This window comes from Anthonomus grandis, chromosome 3 (genome assembly GCF_022605725.1).
Source record: "Anthonomus grandis grandis chromosome 3, icAntGran1.3, whole genome shotgun sequence".
NCBI classification, from domain to species: domain Eukaryota; kingdom Metazoa; phylum Arthropoda; class Insecta; order Coleoptera; family Curculionidae; genus Anthonomus; species Anthonomus grandis.
In genome coordinates, this window is record NC_065548.1 from 14,251,222 (window position 1) to 14,271,946 (window position 20,725).

The 20,725-nt window shown below is 31.1% G+C and overlaps 1 protein-coding gene and 1 long non-coding RNA gene across 3 annotated transcripts in view; one reads left to right on the forward strand and one right to left on the reverse strand.

Annotated features, from left to right (window-relative positions):
• Window positions 1-20,725, reverse strand: part of LOC126733842 (probable JmjC domain-containing histone demethylation protein 2C) — a 408,562-nt gene that overhangs the window by 353,477 nt on the left and 34,360 nt on the right. The window lies entirely within an intron of this gene.
• Window positions 272-20,339, forward strand: LOC126733850 (uncharacterized). Its single transcript, XR_007659888.1, has 2 exons — window positions 272-1,071; window positions 20,045-20,339. It is a non-coding gene; the product is annotated as an uncharacterized LOC126733850 (long non-coding RNA).

The following is a 20,725-nucleotide window of genomic DNA, read 5'->3' on the forward strand; positions in this document are numbered from 1 at the left end:
TAAAGCTTTCGATACGTTGGATCACAGCCTGCTTTCAGCAAAAATGGTCTAGTATTCGATAATAATTCATTAAACTTCCATAGGTCTTATCTTTCTTAAAGGAAGCAGCTGGTGGTCTTATAAAATCAAGCTCAATCAAATACTTCTTATATAACTTCTGGTATACCATAAGGATCCGTCTTCAGTCCACAGTAAAGTTGCAGTTTGAGCAAATAAAAGTTTTTTTTGATTTTTTATGATTTTTTTTAACTATACTAATTATACTGAGTATCTCAATATCTAGTCCTATGTATCTTACATTCTGTTTTAATATCTGACAAGTGACAGTTAGGATGCGGTCCATTATTATTTAACCTTCAAAAGGGTTTATTAGAGACCTTTGACAATTTGAATAATTCCTAAAACTTGACAGCTGGTTAATCATTTCACTTGACATAAATCAGCTGATTTTCACTTCAATTAGTCCATCCAGAATACTAGAAATGTGAATATTTTCTGACCACACCCTACGATAGGTTATCATCATCCACATTAAGATGATTTAGCGAAAAAATTGAATTATTAATTCTATTATAGTGAAGAAAAGCAATGTATAATTATTGCGCTCACCTGGAGTGAGTGGTTCAATAGTACTTTTCCTTTATAGCAATTAACTAGCATTATTCTCTCTTATTGTTTCATAGAAAATTGAAATAAACCGACCATTTTATTCCCGCCAACATAAAATTCCCATCACAAAAGAACAGCATAAGAAGCACAAAGAGCGCGCTAGTAGTACCCAATAATTTCTTAATTAACACGTTCAACCTTGACGAACGTTATACTTGCGTTACGTCACGGCATATCTATTGAAAAATGAATAACCTATTCATTTACAACGTACCGTTTTACAATAGTTACACAAGGTCACCAGAACGTGCATGCGCCACATATTTCTGCCTCTGCGGTACTTTTATCGGTACCCGCTACGTTTTAATGGTCGCGTTTACGAGAGTTTGCTAGAAAATGGGTTTGTTTGTCTGTTTGGTAACTAGAACTGGTCGTTGGTTGGAACTGTTACGTCACCTTGTGGTAAGTATTGTAGATCGAGGAGATACCAAGGGATTGGATGGAATATTAAATCAGATGCGTTGCTTAAACTGGTGGTACTGCATGTAGAAACTGAAAAAAATCTTTGTTATTGTTGCTGTACTGTAGCGAAGTTATTGGTTTGGAACTTCTTCGGCAACGATAATATCAAACGGACTTTCTCTTTTTTGAATTACGAAATGTTTTGTATAGTTCTAAGGTTAAACATTAAACGAATAGTCATTTAGAGCGTAAGAAGTCTATGTAATTTTTTATATTATTGAGTTTTACGTACATAAACTTTTTAAAATTCAAAATGGGTAATCTAATATTGCGACAATATCTAATATTATCATTAAAATGTCAAAAAGACCAAAAAGAACCCAAAAATGTCCCCTTGTATGTATAAAAAGTGCCAGTTTTTTTTGTTCTAAGGTTTTTTTTGGGAAAAAGTATAAAATTGTGTGATGTGGTATATACTAGCATCATACCTTTTGTATTTGAACCTTTGTGAAATCGTAACAGAAGACTTAATGAAAATGTCCGGATTGGCTAATCAAACATCACTTAGGCCGTTTGATGAGGTAGGATTTGAAAATTGGGAGTTAAAGATAAAATTGAACACAATTATATTTTAAATGTTAGTTACAAGCAACCACCCACAGATCAAACAATTATTGGCAAGTAGAAAAAGTAAGACATTAACGCCAGGCTGACTGATAATATTTTAGAAATAGTCAAAACAATAGTGATAGCGAAGGACTTTATGGAAACTTTAGAAAGAATTTATAAAAAGAGTGGGCTGGTACCCAAATACAGCTGCAAACAAAACTTAGAAATCTGGGATATGTGGCTAAAATTCACTAAATAAATGTATTCAAGATTTTCAGAAAACTGTCACCGATTTAAAAAACGGTGGTGGAACCATGATTGAAACTAAAATTACTACAAAGCCCATTAAGCCTGAAAGTTACCAAAATGTGGTGACCGCTATACACATATTGTCTTTTGTTAAAAATTCAACAACAGTTACCTTGGATTTTACGTCACAACTCGGGACTTTTATAAGATAAAGAAAGAAGAAGTGGGACTAAAGGATGCCAAGAACCAAGGTATGCTTTTGCGACTCAGAAGAAATTTAATAAATAATTAAAGAAATAAAGGTATTAAACTTAATAAAGATAAATTTCCATTTAATTGCGGGTTAAAGAGGCGTAAGAATACTACTGCCCAAAATTAAGACAAAGTGCATGTCATAATGTCAATAAGAATTGGAGAGGTAACCAAAATAGAGTATGTAATATGTTAGAAAAAGGTTAATGAAATCGATTTCCTGACATCTCAAGAAAATTATGCAATGCGTGTCATTTTTCAAACAGTTCTCATATTAACTTTATTGTGGACTCTTTGTGGAATTGGTTGTACAAAGTACAGGTGAATTTAAGCAAAAAGAGAGTATGTCATTCTATAAGGGTTGTAAAGAAAAGTTAAGCAGTACAAGCACACATGGAGGGCAATTTGCATCCGAAAGCTCAAAGTGGACAGAAATTTAGATTGAAAAATGTATCATTGATAAATTTGTAAAAAGTTGACACACAATCTGCTGTCTGTGAAGAAGATAGAGGCAGGAGGTTCTAAAGTTGTTTTTGAGGGAGGGACCATCAGTATCAGAGGCATAAATGATATGGAACTGGCAAAGGTAAATATGTATATAATAACATTTTATTTTAAAGAAAACATTGATGTAAATCTCACAAGAGTACAAGGGGATCCCCTACATAAAAGAATGGGGCATTCATCAAAGTATCCATACTCCAAACTCTGTGAAATTTGTCCAAAAGAGAGACAGTTAAGACAGGCTTTCAAAGCACTACCACCAGAGCTAAAAGCTCCGTGGACCAATGAAACCAGAGAGTGTTGATAGTAAAAGATACTTCAATACTTTTATTGATGATTTTTCTTACGTTGCTATTGTATAGTTCATGAATATTCAAAATCAAGCACTTGATCAATTTAAAGAGTTTTTTTGGACTTGGTAAAGAATAAATTTAATCTTTTTCCTGAGAGAGTTCGATGTGATAATGGAGGAAAATATGTTCCTCATGAATTTAAAAACTCATGTAAACAAAAGGGTATAAAATTAGAATTTACAATTCCTAGAACTCCTGAGTAAAATAGCCTATCTGAGAGCTACAATCGCACTTTGTTTGATAAGGTACGTTGGACGATTTTTTTTTTAATTTTAGAAAGAAGCTGTGTCAACTGCAGCATAGCTTACAAACAGGACACCCACTTTTACTCTTGCAAACAATATCACACCAGCTGAACTTTGGTATGGTCTCAAGCCCAACCTAGCTAAAATTAAAGTTTTTGGGTGCCCTTGATATATTCTTATTCCAGTGGAAAACCGCCATTGCAAATTGGATGCGAGAAGCCAAAAAATGTATCGATCATAGAACCTTATCGATAAAAATATTTTATCTGCAAGAAATATAGTATTTGATTAGTTGTCGAATAAGAGAAATATAAAAGATATTTTGATAAATTAGAATATAAATTATATTCAAGAGGAGGAAGATGATAATCATGAAAAGTTGAATGGCGAACATAATCATGAAGATTCCAATGTGCCTAACCAAGATGAAGATTTTGACGATAATGAGTTAGATGTCAATCCTACACCAGAAGGAGCGAAAAGTTCAAAAAGGACTGTTGTTTCAATATAGATAATTTACCAAAATAGTACTATGGTTGTAACCTTTGGTGTGACACTCAAATTAAAACAAATTAGTTTTAATCTTCTCCCGAAGATGCTAACATCGTTAGCGAAACACGTGTTAAGAGTAAAATAAAGAGTTTTGGTTAGTGGTAAAACTGTCTCCTAATTTGAATTTACCAGAAACTTATGAAGAAGCTGTAGCAGTTGGTCATGGATCGAAGGAAGCAATAGGTACATAGTGAAATGGATGCCTTGGTGAAGAATAACACTTGAGAAATTCTGCCATATCTAACCAATCAAACTATCAGTGATTCAAGGTGGATTTTCAAGGAGAAGGATATCAATGGACAAAGGGTGAAGAAAGATCAACTAGTAGCAAGAGGCATTAAACAACGTGACAGTAAGTACGAAATATACTCACCAATGGTCAGATGATAGTCACAATTGAACGTAAAGTGTGCTTTTTTAAATGGTGAACTAAAAGATGGAACAATATAATGGATATGATTTCTATGTAGTTCACGTTGATGATTTAGTTATATTGTCTAGGTCTTTAGAAAGACTAAATGACCGTTGAAATGAGGAATTTATATACCAATATATCAAAAAGTAACGTTCATTTGAAATTCTTAGGTTTCAATATCATAAAGAAGGGTCATATCTATACATCATATATATATATACATATTTTATTCACAAAAAAATTATTTAAAAAAAAAATTCATAATAAAATATAAGAAAATATGAATAATAAAAATTCGAATACAACCTAAAATTGACTTAAAGTCAAATAACAGTAACAAAGGTAATGAGTGTTATCCATATAGGGAATTGATTGGTCTTATCATGTAGGTAGTTTCGCATTGTAGCTAGGTAGTAGAGCAGTTGGTTTTTATGTTTTAGTATTACCTACTTTAGTCAATTTCCAAATAATTTTTAAAAAGAGTATTGGATATTCTTAAAGCAAGTGCTTAGACATTTGAAATATGTCAAATCCTATATGATTATAAATTATAATGTTTATTATCTAATCATGTGCCAATGCAGATTTTGCAAATTGTACGATAGAAAATGCACCTGGATTTTTTATAACATGTTTATAAAAATGTCATTTATTGGAAAACTATAAAACAAAATACATTTCATTACCAAGGGCAGAGGCTGAATATAAATATCTCTTTCTATGTCGTACTACGGAGTGTATTTTTGTTTCATATTTGATTGGTGAAATTTTGAATGCTAATGTGTATCCAATTCAATTTTTTGAAGATAATAGACTCATGTTTGAAAAATGGCCAGGACACTTAAAACGAAACATACAAAATATATAGATGTAGGACATAGTTTTTTAAGAGATTTAGTTTCTTAAAAATTTCATTTCCTTACAGTACATTCAGCTGATCAAATTTCAGATAAGTTAACTAAAGCTCTTCCAACTGTAAAGTTTAAATATTTTAGAGATCAAATAAATGTTGTTAATAATAATTACAGGATGGAAGGGTAACATGTAGCAATCAAAATTATTATTATGTAAAGTCAGCTTAAGAATTGGGTCTGTGAATAAGCGCAGCCAATTTCGAATAGGTGTGACGTGTGACTCATGCTTCAAAAATGGCGTACCTATATGTCGTACCAAATTAACTTTTTATAAGTTCTTGTAATTTTAGTTAATTAACTATGTTAAAAGTATAGAACTTGAGAAGTGTTTCATTGGACCTCCTCAATCAAGATTCTTTTCCAATAAATTTCCCTCATGTCCCACTGTGTAGTGAGATAAGGGGTCCTCAGTTTAGCATTAGCGTAATTTGCTTGTGACAAATTCATGGTTTGTACATCACAAAATTTATCTTTGTAAATTTTTGTGTACAATTTAATCACGTTTGCTTGGATGAATAAACGGCTAATTGCATGCACTCACATGAGATGGTGCATTTATGTTGAATTCTATAAAAATAATAAAAAGAGAAGACATACGTGTCCCGGGATTTTTCTCTAAGATAAGGACGAATGCGGGATCGTCCATTTAAATACGTCCCGTCTCGTCTGACCTAATTTCACAGACGAGCGACCCACGCCCACAAGTGCTGATATCACGATTGTGAGTCAATTGGACTAACAGTAAAATTTGGAATTTGGTTAAGTAAAGAATTTTCTCATATTTCTACTCAAAATGTACAAAATAAAACATCCAATTGTTCAAATGGTGGAATTACCGATTTTTTTTCAGTAGTTTTTCAGTATTTGTAATGTGTAAGAGAAAGACGGATGTCACTCAATAATAATGTGTTAGTCAAACAAGAGCACCAAAACAATTATTCTCAGATTAATGTTGCTTTTAGAGACATGATCATTTTCGGATATACCCGCCTTTATCTAACATATATTTATTGAGATAAGTTTGTCTTCCTCTGATAAAAAAATATCAAAATAAATAATTCATGGTTATTTGAATGTTAGAGTTTACTAGCACTAATACATTTAAATTAAGATTTAAAAAATATTTAAATTGATAATTATTTTGGTACTTGTAATTAAAAGATGTATTAAAGAAAGGCAGATTTATGTCAATAGCAATATGTAAGACAAAAAAAAGCATGTCAGCAAATATTTTTGTCTTCTTTTTTAAGAAATTATAACGTTATTAATAGTTCTAATACGTCGTTGCCTTTAGGGATCCTAAAAATAGAAAGTACAGAGCTGTACTCCAAATACAAACACTTTTGAGTCAATAAAAGTTACGGGGAGTAATCAAAGGTATCGGTTGTTACTTATGGCTTACCTAAGTACAAATAAAAGAAAATCATTGAGTGCCATTTGTTATACCCTTAAATTTAAGCAAGACAAATTTTAATCAAGCTGAACAGTTATCTTAAATTCCAGTAGCTACAGTCCGCTTGAATATCTGATAGTTAAATATTAAAGTTATTTAGTTCAAGATATTTCAATAACTAAATAGGTTTGAGGGTTATGATTTTTAAAAAGCAAATAAAAATCTTAAAGATCTAGAAGGTGGTTCTTGTGTCCTAACTAAATTAGAAAGTCAGCCACTAAATATTTAACTCTACTCAGGGGTGAGTTTGTTTGTTTTGAATTTTACCGGTTTATCTAAATTTTGGTTAAACAGAGGTTAACTAAAGCGTTTGAAATTTTATTTTTTTATTTTTAGTCAAACGGCAATGATTAAATATTACTTTATTTTGCGCCCTTGCATGGTATTGTAAGTATGATCGTACGAACTTTACAGGTAGTACCAACAACTTACTCAATTTAAAAGTCCACTTAATAAAGCAAAACTCTGGAAGGTGAGTAATCAACTAAGGAGAGATTTAAATGTAGTCACCAATATTAAATTTAAAACAAAAAAGAATACTAAACCAATTAGTTGGTTTCTACAACTGATTGGTCAAATAAACAGGGATACGATGTTCCGTCAGTTCGTCACAATCACAAGTTTCGGAGTCCAGGATAAATCGGAAACCAAGAAAAGAAACTAGGAGAAAACTAAAAACAGAAAGAAGAAAAAAATGTTAAAAGAACTATCCTCTATTAAAATAGGATTAAGTAGAAATCATAAGTCTTACCTCGCAAAACGATGAGGTGCAAAAACGTGCCACTAAGAAATGTGATGCAGTGGGTCTTAAATAAACCCCTAGAGGTTGTTATGAAATGCCCTCCTGGGCAAAATTACGGTTTCTAAAAATGAGTACAACTATACCGAAATTTTAAATATAATTGAAGCACTTTGATCTCCTATAAAGGGTAAAATATCCAAAAATTCCCGAGACAACGTGCAGTCATACCTACAACCTCCAGCCGACTAAGAATGATCTAGAATCGTCTTCCTCCAAAAAAAAAAGCGAAAAACCCGTATAGAATATTGAAGTGAACAAATAACGCAAATGCCAGAACAAAATTCTCATCAATAGAACATTTACAGGAGAAAAAGAATGGAAAGCAGTTCTGGCAAAGGTACAACTGGTAACAAAGATCCAGCGGTTGACTATCACTTCGGCCACCAACTCAAAAATAAACAATTAATATTGCTGTTTATGCTCCACAGAAAATCCCTTCGCAGAAAACCACGATTTCCAATAAGAGAGTTCCTTCTGTAATGGGATGTGAACTAAAAAAGCACAGCTCGGATGGTATGCTCTATATATGGCATTTCTTTCCATATTAAAAATAAACAAATAGCTATTTCTCAAGGACTTAAAATAAACAGCAATTCATAATCCTTAAGAAGATGCTGTCAAGTGATTTCTCAGGCCTTTCCAGATAGAAACTGTACAAAGAGCAAGAACTAATAAATCAAAAAGTCAACATGAACCACCAATTCAAACTCCCAAAACTAGATCTAAACACTGAGGAAAACAAAGTAAAATAAGGTAGCTTTTAGACTTTGATACCAGTTTAGACCTAGTGGACCTAAAGAAGTACCAAAGAAGGGACAGGCACACAAACATATACATAATATACAAGAAAAATCACCGGGACAAGATGCAGTATTTCTGGGCCAGTTCTTATTTTCTTATGGACAATCACCAATGAAATGATATTATTATTAAGAGTTTAATAAATAAGGTTAAGATGCCTAGACATCAATATTTTTCTAATTCGGAAATGCGACATGCTGAAGATCCAGAAATAAGGCGCATGGCGGCAAGAACTGGATTTTATAAGTGGATTAGTAAGTCCTCAGTTTTAAGAATTTTTCATAGTGAGCGTCTTTATCCATACGATTTTATGCCAGTACAAAATCTTTTGGAGACAGATCTTCCAGTGAGATTAGATTTCGCCCGCTATATCCAGGAACAACAAAATCAAGATCCCCTATTTATTAATAAAATTATGTTAACGGATGAAGCGATTTTTACCCGACGGGGAATTTTTAATTTTAGAAACAAACATTCATGGGATATTGCAAATCCAAATCTCATTACTGAAAGACACTTTCGACCCGAATTTAAAGTTAATATTTGCTGTGGTGTTAGACAATTTTTTCAGGACGAGTTACCTTCAAATCTAAACGGAGAATTATATTTAAACTTTTTAGAAACAAAACTCATTGATTATTTAGAAGAGTTGCCTTTAAATCTGCGCCGAGATATGATTTTTATGCCCAGATGGCGCATTTTGCTAGCCTTGTGAGAGAATATCTTAATGCTAATTTCAACTAGATAGGACGTGGAAGTCAAAGACGTTGGCCCGCACGAAGTCCTGATTTCAACCCATTGGATTTTTGCGTATGGGGACACATGGAATCCATTGTTTACGAAAATCAAATAAACACATGAGAACAATTATTAGAAAAAATTCAAGCAGCTGCTGAGTCATTTCGAAATGAGCAATTATTTTTTAAGATTCGGCGGTCTTTTAATAAAAGAATTTTAAAATGTCTTGAGACCAATGGAGGCCATGTGGAACATTTGCTGGCAAATATTGATAATTTTTATTTTTAAATAATTATTTAGGTTTTATATTTTTATTTATCAATCATTTATTTAAAGTGTAATATAGCAATGTAAATAGTTTAAAATATGGTTTTCATGGATGTCTTTAAAATCCTTAAATGTAAGTATCTAGAAAAAGAGTAATCCTAGAGAAATTTTGAAGGTATACCTTTTGTAAGCAAAAATGCTTGCAAAATGCATATTTAAAATAAAAAATAAAATTATACAGGGCGTAAGAAAGCTATGGAGTTCAAAAAACCACTAAAATGTGGCTGGGGGCGCCCTCTATGAGATAATTAAAAAAACTAATAAAATTAGATTTGGCATATAAAAAAAAACCTCCAAATGCCAAATTTAATTAGAAACAAAAAAACTGCTAAAGTTATAGACAAAATTCAAAAAAAATACTTAATGTTCCTCACCCTGTATCTTGGTTGCATTTCATTTTCGGACTAGGAAAATTTAACCTAACCTCATTATTTTTATAAGAGAAATCTGCTGTTAAAATATTTATCATTATTAATGGGACACCCTGTAAAATCTACAAGAAATGCCTGTACATTTTTGATCCTATCATGATTTTATTATGATATACACAATATGTACATTGTATATGTATAACGAAACATACTAAATAAACGAGACCATAACACCGCGTGTAACAGAATATAAAATATAACATAAACGTCAAATTATACGCGGACCTCTTGGGAAAATTAAGACTTTTATTTCCGTGTTTCATACGACTTTAAGAGATCTTTAAAAAAGTTTATTATCAATTCAGCCCTAAAATGAATAAAAACCGATTTTTTCACATTTTCTTCATGTTGGATCACAATTCTAGCACAAAATTATTAAATGACAAAATTATCCACGCCTCCTAGAAGAGCCACAAGTTTAACAAATTCCGTATAAGACCATATACAGGAAGATGGTTTTTTCTTATTATTTTCGAGACGCCTAATCGTTATTTTTCGAAATTTTTGTCGTATATTACTGTTACTAACTGATGTTATAACATTTTATGCTAAAATGGGGGCGATTAAAAAGTCATCACTTTTTTTCTGGTTGCTTTTTAAGTATGTGAATAATAAAATTAAAAAGAACCAACATTTTTACATAAAACAGGTACTCTTATCTTATTTCGATATGAGCGCCCGTTTTTGAAATTATCAGACATAAATCTTTTGCAACCTACACTCATAAAGTATTTTTGATCATCAGGTATCAACATGACGTAGGAATATTACAAATACTTAATTTTAAGATTAAAAACTGCTTTGTTTGTTAAAAATTTTATTTTAAAATTGTAAATAATGTTTAAATAATTGAGAAAAATTAAAACAATTAACTTATCAGCTAAGAAAAAAAACTGAAAATACCAAACAAAACAAAAAATTTCTTGAAACCAGAGGCTTAAATAAGACAAGAGTACCTTTTTTATGTAAAAATGTTTTTTTTTTCAAATTTTACTACCCAAATAATTAATAAGTAATCAGAAAAACTTATGACAATTTTATCTTTGCTGACCACTAATTTTAAGCGATCCTGTATACATTTTAGCATAAAATGTTATAAAATCAGTAACAATAACAGTAGAATACGATAAATATTTCGAAAAATGACGACCAGGCGTTTCGAAAATATTAACAAAAAACTATCTTCAATAGGAATTATAAAACATCCTGTAACATGACAACGATTCACTTTTCAAGATTCCTGTATATGAAGTTTTTGTCTTATTTTTAGACAAAGATGCAGCTGGTAAAATATTGCGATGTAATTTCGGGACACCCTGTATATAGAAATATATTAGGTACTTCTTAGGAAAAAAATAATAAAAAAACTCTATATTGTTATTTACATTCTCTGTAGTTGCCAAAGATTCCACCTGGAAAAAATTAAAAATACTAAAAAAAAAAACAAGGACAGTTGACTGACGGCCGTCCGCTTCAGAAGCGGGCGCAATTTAAGTTGGCCTCATTTCAGCTTCGTAAATGGCACCCGAAGGCGAGACTCGCCTCGGCAGGCCTTCCAGTCCAACAATAACATTCACCAAAATTGCTTTCGGTTCTGAACGTCAGACCCGGGGGTCCCCCAATTTTCCACGTTGATATACTGAAACATCAGGTCCAAGATCGCTAACTAAGGTCTAATCATCATGTGAAAATATCTACCTGCGAAGGAGGACCAATGTGCGTATTTTTTTTTAATTATTAGATATTGAAAATAAGAGTCCCATTATGGTCCTGTTCATCCCTTTCATACGATTCTATGAGGCATTTAGTCTAGGAAGTTGCGCTAGGTAAAGAGGGAAACTGGTTTATTTTGTTTTATGATTGTAAATAAAAATAAATCCTTTTGGGTTAAGCTGTTTCCAAAAACCATTTTTTGAAAAAAAGTAAGTACCAAAAATCCCACTGTGAAACAATGTTTTTGTAAAAAAAAGAAGTTTAAAAAATCCTCTGCAATATTCAATAACCGCTCATAGATTGTACCTTAGTGATTTCCTCTCTGGGGTTATTACTTTCCAAAATTTATACTATAAAATACTTTTTATTAAGTAAAGATATTCAACAATAGCAGAAAATTTTTATTTTTTTTTAAATATCCAATTTTATAAAAAAATACACTCAAATACCTAAAAAACCTTATTGGAGAGTCCTGGAGTAATTTCAAACATTCTCTGGGGAAATTACGTTCTTAAATTTAGAGAAAATTGCCGATTTTACGAAAACTTTTTGTCAAATAGCCATAAAAAAACACCTCAGTAATTTTTCCTCTGACGACATTATTGCCCAAAATGTGTATAATAGACAGTTTTTGAAGATGCATATGTTTTGACGCTTAACATAGACATAAACGTTATCTTAGCCGCTGTTTGACAGCTCCCCAAAAAGTGTTTTCGAAATAGATGACAAGTTTACCGCTAACCTAACGATAGCAAAAAACTTTATTCCCAAAAAATTCGTTTTCATTGTTTTCTTTGTGATTATATTATTATTCCTTACATTTTCTAACCTCACGTTTATTGGATATTAAACAAACTGTAGATATTTTATTAATATTAGGTAGCCTTTTTTAAAAATTGGAAAGTACCTAGAGTTACAATATGATTGAGGATTTTGCAGCTCTCGAATCAGACCACAATTTATTATGTATGGCGTTTCATTTTGCTGGATTAACAAAGGGATTATTTGCTAGGATGTCTATTAGAAGAATTTGTTATCATCATTAAATCTGATCCTACACCTCTTGAATTTTGTCAAGACACTGGAATTTATTTTTAGGTTGTTCTGTTGGTTTTTACTGTTGCAGACAAAAGGAGACTAAATAAACTTGCATTATTAATTATTATTATTTAATAATAATGTGAACAACATTAATGCGCATGTGTTTCGCTATGTTTATGGCTATACCTAACGTCCGTAAGATAGCGGAGGGTGTCGGTAGGGAAATACGATAAATGACACTTCAAATGTCATACATGTCAATTAGTGGTTACCGGTGATACTTTTTAATGGTTTCGAAAACTGTCTTAATACAAGTCCATTTAACTATAGAAACGCCCCATATTTTGTAAAAAAAGGCTTGAGGCCCTGAAAAAATATCTATTAATTTCCAAAAAATTGCTCTCAAATTCTCAAAAATGTATACTATGAAATACCCCTTAAGTAAAGAATCATCAAAAATATTTATTTATTTTAAAAATATTCCAAATTTTACCAAAATTTCCACCCAAATACAAAAAAAAATACGCACAGGCTGCAAAATAAACCTTTAGTGATTTTCTCCGCCCCTAAAGAAATTATTGCTTAAATTTGTACAAAAAAGCGTGTTTATCAATTATTAAAGTTTAACGTCATAAATATTAAATAGAGAGACAGTTTAGCAGGTTTAGGACCTCAGATAAAACTATTTTTGTTCCAGAAGAAATGTTGATGTTTCGGCTGTTATTTAGCACACCTTCAGGGCTGGAAATGACACGTTGCACTTTGCAATTTCACAACTAAATAAATTTAATGATTAATTAAAAACACTAATGTTACTTTTATATTAATTACTGTTTTGTCACTTAGTTTTGTTTACATCATATTTTTATAGATTTTAATTTTAGAAAGGGGACTAAATACCTGTTTCAATCCCGAATATGTGCAGCAAAAGGATAGTATTAAAACGTATATACCAATTTTTATTTAAAAAAGCAACTTATATCAAATGACGAGATAAGAAATCATTATTCAGGCACCTATTACATCTATGGCGGAAAGAAGAATAATTATTTTGCATGAGTAAAAAATTAATTATTATCTTATGGCCTTCTTGAAATTCTGGACTACTAATATGATATGATTTGTAAAGTACACCTTTGGAGACTTGTGGACTGTGAAATGAGAAGGCAGAGTTAATAAACCTCTCAGAAGCAATAAGTTTGTTATATCACTTCTTAGAAAGGGTACCAATTATGTTGTGAACTCTATAGTAAGGTGAAGAAATTTTTTTGGGGATAGGCTAAAATTGTTTCATCCATAAATAGCTATATAAGTTCCAACTTAAATGGCACAGATTTTAATAATTTACTTATGAGTACAGACAAATCTATAAAGTCTGATCCAACTTCTAAATTTTAAGCAAGGATCAATAGTCTTATTGAGAGATTATTAGCATGTAAATACATAGGCGTGTCTGCTAATAGGAATTTACGGTACACAATAGTGTGACTAAAGTTGTATGGTCTAAGAAAAACCTTGTTTTAAGTTGCATTAACGCAACTGCTTACCAGCTAACTAGATTTACTATTCTATTCGGTCACAAGTTACTTCAACTTTTTAATTGAATATCACAATATTTTGATTTTTGAGCAGAGTATGTAATATATCTGAAACTAGTTATTTCCCATTTAATGGCGAGTATTACGTTCAACTCGATCGCTCAGTGATAGGATATTCAGTCAAAAGTATTGAAGTCTCTGCGATTTATATTATAATTTATAAAGCTATAGTCCCAAGAAAATGTTCACTTCAAGTTAGCGCAGAATAAGAAAATTCAATTTTTAAACATTATGATCATTCATAACACTACTGGTATAATTTTTTCGAAGGCATAGGTATACTACTTCTGGGAGGGTCATTAAATATCCGTCTTCTCATGCCTTCTCTCATCTAATTTAATTTACAAGATTCCATTTATTGTAATTCTGAAGAGTTATGTTGGACAAACTAGACAATACTCTAAGAGCAGAATAAGCATCATCAATGCAGACAAAAGTGATAATACGGCTTTGGCACAGCATCATTGGTCATTGGGTCTCAATTTTGATTTTCTTAAATTTTCCTGATCTTGGATGTAAAAGTTAATTGTTTCAACCGCAATGAAATGCTATTATACTTATATATTAACGACCACCAATAATTCTTATTACATAATAATCATAATCGTCAATAATATAAATAAACAAAATTTGCTATTTACCATCTTAAAGAATCTCGATAATCTACGAATCTTCGCTAAGATTCGTAGATTATCGGTACTATTGGTGCATAAATTGAAAAATTTGAAGAGCAGCTATCTCTGTGTGTATTTGAGTACATCTACGAGTTGTTCATTTTTGTCTTTATGTTTTTTTATCATTGGAGATCAACTGCACTTTTGAACAAAAATAGGTATGTACATTTTAACAGTATCATTTTGCTGTACATATTCGGGATTCAAATACATGTTTTATCCCCTTTTAAAAGTTAAAGTATATAAAATATAGGAGTAACATCTTAAAAAAATAATACTGTCTGTTTTTAGAGTGTTTTTTATTTATTCATTGATTTAATTTCTTAGTTTACTTTGTTTTTAATTTGTTTTGAGACCACTTTTTTCCCTTTTCTTTTAATTAAGATTGCTATTTAGAGGTAAGTTATGTGTATAAAGGATGTCATTATCAAGTTTCGACTGAGGATTTCAGAATTGAAACGTTTTTGTGACTTCCTTTGTAGAATACCAAATACAATAAATGTACAAAAACGTACAGTTGCTATTTCCTGGTTTCAGTTGCTAAATTAGAATAAATTCTAGAGGGTGTATCGGGAATATAGTAAGATTTCCGTTTGCTATGAATCAACTTGAAAGCAAACTGTTTAAGTTTTACATACTACCTAGCCAATCGAAGTGAAGGGTCATTAGGATTGTTTAGCCATAACAAACTATGATGATCAGTGATGACTTTAAATTGAGCTCCTTCTACGTACATCCTAAATTTCTCAAAAGAAATCAATAGTACCAAAAGTTCTCTTTTTGTAACAGTATAGTTAAGCTCAGGCTTAGATAAATTTCTTGAACAACAAGAAATAATTACTTCACCTTTAATTTCCTGGGTTAAAATACTACAGAAAAAATATACTTTACGAATTGTGCAACTGTAAATGGTAACGTGCTATTTAGAGCCCTGAAGATAAAACTAGATACGTCGGCATTTCTTCTGGAACAACATCAGGTTTATTTGAGGTCCTAAACCTGTCACACTCCAGTCCGTTTAACCAGGAAATGCCAAACATTGCACAATACATTATTATTTTTACAAAAATACGTCAATAACTTCGACCTCTGAGGAAATTGGTTTCTAAAATTATGCTTAAACCCCTTTAACCATACATTTTTTATTATAAAAAAAAGCCAAAAATCATCTGAAAGAAATACACAAAAATGTGATTTAAAATTTAGAGAATTTTAATTTTATGACCCTTGTAACAGGATCGTACTTATAAAATACATAAAAAAAAATCAGTTACCTACTCAGTATAAAATGTAAGTTAATCACATAATCATGAAATGTTCATAACTTATTTATATCGAAACTGATTTATTATGCTTTATAAACATCTTGGAACTTATATGATGAGGTAATATATATGCTCGCATAGTAAAACTATAGCAGAAAATAATCGACTATAGTGTGTATATATTTACATAAAGTGCTATATACGATAACGATAATGCGATAATGGCAACTTTGATTAGCAACACACAATTCTCATGCCATTATGCAATTAAACTGATAAATGCGTAATTTGACTATTATTGCCGATAACGCACATCTAGTTTATCGACATAAGGTCACATAAACCTGAAACACTTTAATAATAGATAAGGTGACATATTATTGTCTGGGATAACGCGGAACAATTTGATAAGCGCAACTTTATGAGCCCCGGATGTGTAAATTTCAATTGCATTACACGTCCTTGATAATAGATGTACTTACGAAATTCCTGAGAAAACTATATAAAGGAAGATAGAAAAAACAATGAATCCATAAAGGACATTTTAGGCATATTGGCAACGTTGCAACAAGGTACTTTTAAACTTGTACCGAATATTCAAGAACAAAACTGTCAAAGTTGGACAGCGATTATTTAGAATGTACGAAGTATGAGTATACCCAAAAATATCAATTTTAATAAGGTACCAGCAATTATTGCTTGAAAGTTGAAACTAATTATTTATCATTAATTGACTAGTTTACTCATTTACTAACTTAAGCAATTTATAACACAAATATTATTGTACGAGTCTGCGCAATGCGTGCAAAAAGTGCAAATTATTTAAACCCATTTGAACCTGTTCATCGAGTGGACGTCATACAAGTACAAATTTGTATATAGTATTTTTTTTTCTTTTATATAGTATTTGTTTATTATATAAGGACTTACTTAATAGTATACCAACCATAATAACCAAAAGACCCATTAACCTACATTCTTCTCCCCTAGTGGCTCACCCCTCATTTTACGCCCCAATATTTTGAGAGGGTGACTCCATCCATCAGTTTCCTTTTTACGTGACAAGTGCTGATAGATCCTGTTATTTCAGAAGGGTGCAATGCACCTGTATGCGAATATTACAAAAGGGTGTTGAATAATGGGACTCTTGAAAGCCTGTCAGACAATAACAAGCATGAGTACAGCTATACATTTTGGTGGTTTTTCATTATAGGAATCATTGAGATTTTTTAATCAATATTGTATATTCAGCCATCCTGGGCTTTAGGTGTTCTGAAAAAATCCTACGCAACTCTACCTAAGTAGGTATCGTCATTAAGGTTTAGCAAAATCTTTGAATATTTCTTATCAGAAAAATCTGGTAGTGTATGCGCTGCACCATCTTATTAGTAAGTGACAGAGTGAGGGGAACCGTGCTTTCGTATCTTTTTTCGAAACGGGTGAGTGGTTTTGTCACCTGAGATGAGACAGTGCATCAATTTACCAAGATTCGAGACAAAAAGTGCAAAAAGGTTCATGAACTTTAACGAGATCCCATGGAGAACTTAAAATATTCTGTTGTGTTTTCGAAGTCAACACTTTTTGGAGAGTTTTTATCAATTGACAAAATGTCTCTGAGACATTTGAGAGAGCGAAGATTATAGAAATTTTCAAGCGGACAGTGTGGATAAATGATTATGTCTGACAGTGTCAGATGATGAAACATCTGTCAGTCATAACACAACCAGATGGAGTGCATGACAAATTGTCAGATTCTGAAGCAGTAAATCACATGATGTTTACTTGTCGCTGTACTAAATACATAAATAAATATTGTTTATTTGCCAATTTACAAAATTATTTCTCATAGTACAACCTTCCTAATTAATTGCACATTAACAAGTTACCCACAAGCATAAGTAACTTATACTTGTAAGGAGTAAACATTTTTTGTCACACTTCATGTTCTCTGTCACTTGTCTTAGTGGACAAACTTTTCATATTATAATAATTTTAAAACACTATTATCTAGATTTTTAATTTACAGTATTATTTTTTATCTATGTCTAAAATAATTCTTTATGCAAACAAACTCTGTATAATAGTCCTGTCTATTTGTAATAACTTTTTTAAATTTACATCTAAACGGTTTATAAATATTATAATTTCTTTTAACTCTCGACAAAAAATTATAAATTTTGGGGCACTCGCTTGAACTATGCCCTATTCTATTGCCCTCCTTCTTACTAGCAGGGACCATCATACAGTTATTTCGCAATCTATTTTTTTTTGTGTATCACGGTATGTAGATCTATTTTTATTTTCTTTATCAACACAATTACTTTAAAAAATAGTCTTACATGAAAAACATTTGTTTTTTTATATAAAAGAATGCTGGGGTAAGTTTTGTCTAATAAAAATTATTTTTAAAATCCATTTTTGAATTATACTTCAAGATGATTTAAGTATCAATCCCTTACACAATTCCAGCTTACAATTCCATAGTTAATTTGAGACCGTACTAATGCATAATAGAGAATTTTTAACTGGATATTCATTTAAGGTAAGATTCAGTTTTTGAAATTTATTTGTTTTCCCATCTCAAATGCTGATCGATTATTACTTTTAAGTATTTAATTGAGTCGGTTCGAGAAATAAATACGTTGTCGGAGATGTTAAGAAAACGAAAGTTGGGCAGATTGCTTGCATACGAAGAAAACGTTACAAATTTTGTTTTATTTTTGTTAGGCGTTAACTTGAAGTCATTTAAATAGAACACATAAATCCTTTTCAGCTTTATTTTTTACTTAATTTTAATTGTTTTGCAAAACTTATTACCACACTTTGTTTTCCTCCTCCTCTTGCTCGTTTTTGCAATAAGAGATTTTTTATATAAATGTTAAAAAGCAATGGTGCCAACACCGTTCCCTGTGAAGCCCCACAAGTTACGGCCCTAAGCTCACTGTATCATCTAATCAACTATCTCTACATACTGCCGTCTATTGTATAAATAACTCAATCAGACTAACTTAAATAAATTCAACATATTCCCCCTAAAACCAGCCTGGTCAAGCTTCTTAGTAAATTTATCAGGACATACCTTGTCGAAAGCTTTAGTAAGATCTATAAAAACACACAGACATGATTGTTTTTTTTATCCAAGCTTTGACAGATATTGGATGTTAAGTCAAGATCCGCATCTTCAGTAGATTTTTCATAGATTCTAAAACCATATACTTTAACGATAAGATGTTGTGTTTTTCTAAAAAATATACGACGCGTTGCGTGATATTTTTTCAAAGAAATGTCACGCAACGTATAAGTTTATATATTCGCAAATATAGGTTTATATAATTACCCATTTTTGTATTTGGTCCGTTTTTAAATAACGCCTTAACTTCACCTAACTTGAGACAGTCTGGGAAAACGAAAAGTTTATTTTGGTTTTCTATGATTAATTTTTTGTGCATAATCGCATGTGTGGAGTTTTTAATAGTTTTAACTAATGGATTTTTGAGTTTTTTATACGATGTTTTTATTTGATCATTATCGGGATCTCGCATACATTTGTTGCAAATTTCTTTTTTTTTTATTGTTTGTAGGACTTTTTTGGTTACCCAGTTTTCTTAAATTTTGTGTAGATTTATGCTTGATTTCTTGTAAATCTTTTGATATGCTATATACATTATTATTTGTCTGCACATGTGCAGTTTTTCTTTCAAATGTTAAAACAATGAGCGAGTGAGCAGTTATCTTATAAACCACTATACATGATTAATTAATCACTTACTGTATAGGATTCTGGACTTTTAAAGTTGTGCTCATTTTCTCTTTTTATAAAAAAGTGATCAAGGCAAGTTTTTGTTAATGGTCTCGTGAAAAAAATAGTTTATAAGACGTAAATCTATATACCGCCAAGATACTTTTGTAGTCTTTTTAATTTTTTTTTTTAAAGTTCAAGATTTGTCTCACTGGTAATAATGTGTCTTTTGTCATGTCTTTTTTTGTATCTAAATACTCACATAAGTTATCTACAAATACGTTTTCTTGAATTGCAGATCTATATATACATATTGTAAACACCGAGAAACCAACTGATACTCCGTCATTTTGGAATGACAAGTGGCACACCGCACGACGCGACGTCTAGAAGGATGGCAAAAATCGTCCGGAACAGTGTTCAGCCAAGTATATAAGGAGCCGCATCGCTGATAGTTGTCAGTTCAGTGAAATAAATTTAGAAATATTGGCGCGAAATTTAAATAGTGGTAAATAAATACAGTAAAAATATATATCTTGTAGTGAGTGATCCTGTTTTCGTAATGAAATGTGTAAATAAATTAGTTGACTATTTTCGATTGTTTTAATTCACACCTAACGAACGGGAAAAACGTTAAAATATAACAAGGAATTATTTTGATTTTTGCCAATTATTAACTGGACTCATTAAATTTAACATATCCGATAAAGCTACAAGAAAGGTCTACATCATTCACAAGTCATTATACAAAGAATTATAAACTTCTAAGTTAAATGAGTGTCTATAATTTATTAAATGAGTTCAACAAAATAATGTCATATTAATTTTTAATTTGGTCTAAGAAATTGAACCTATTCTTACCGTTTAACTGATCTATGGTTCTGGAAACTTTTGGTAATTTTTTTTTCTTTGTTTTTGTTGTAAGGATTATTTGTATAATTTTATTAATAATATATTTTAAAACAAAATACATTAACTA